We start from the raw sequence: 1,091 nt of genomic DNA, 5'->3' as shown, positions 1-1,091 counted from the left end.
AGGGAAAGAAAGCAAGCTAGATTATGCTGATAAATCTCACATTTGTATCTCTGAAAGTCAAGCAAATATCTTATATTTTAGTGGAGGATTTGCGAAAAAATAAATCCTGCATGACATCTAGCTGGCATTGTTTCTATGTTTCAGTGCTGAACTAAAAGAGTTTCTCATAGTTTGTGTTGTATTGCAAAAGGTTTACACAGCTCTACTGTGCTTATACCGAAGTAAGTTAACTTTTTTTTTTAATGAGTTTTGGTAAAGATGCCTCTTTTCTACTTCCCATCCATTCCGGTTTCTGACATGATAAAATGCTAGTCTCCATCTCTGAAGCATGCAGGCAGCTGGGGATGATGGAAATATGTGGATTATGTCACACCTGCTGCTTTCTTCTGAATGGAGTAGAAATATTACTATCTAATTGTGAAATGAAATTACTCTTCTCTCAGAGACTAAAGCACAGACAATCCAATTTTGTCTCATTTTTGTTGATATGTCTAGTTTAGTTTGTGCTACTCTTATTCCAAGTTCCTATTTAAAGGTATTTTAGGACAAACAATACACCCAGCTCCTGCACATCACCCTCACAGCTGGCCTTGTCCAGCTGGAATTTTATTTGCATTCCCCAGCATTTCTTCTAAAAGCAGCCAGAGGAAGAGTAGAGATCCCCTTCACTTTAACACATATTCTGTTTACTTCTAAAAGGGTCTGCTGGGATCCCTTAAAGGATGAGAAAAACCAGGACAGGTCTGATTCTGATGTGCTCTTTAAGCAGGGGATGACAGACCACTGAACCTGTAAGAGGCCCGATTTGCAGCCTTGCACCAGAAGAACTTACAAGAACTCAGATCTATTCACCTTTGCCAAATACATCCACAGAGCTGGTAAGAGATAGCTCATTTTGGGATGTATCTATCTTCCAGACTGTGGTCTAGCCAAGGGACATGGGGCCACCACTGTGTTCAGGGTCCATATGGCTGGGTTACTCCGTGCTGCCATGCATAGGCTGTATCAAGGCACGTGAGGTGGCTCCTTCATGACTAATGTGGGCAGCTCCATCCTGCACAACAGGGCAGACAGGAGATCCTGGACCTCAC

This window comes from Pterocles gutturalis, unplaced genomic scaffold (assembly GCF_000699245.1).
Source record: "Pterocles gutturalis isolate BGI_N339 unplaced genomic scaffold, ASM69924v1 scaffold40320, whole genome shotgun sequence".
NCBI lineage: Eukaryota > Metazoa > Chordata > Aves > Pterocliformes > Pteroclidae > Pterocles > Pterocles gutturalis.
The sequence above is the reverse complement of the archived record's forward strand: the minus strand, read 5'-3'. Positions refer to the sequence as shown.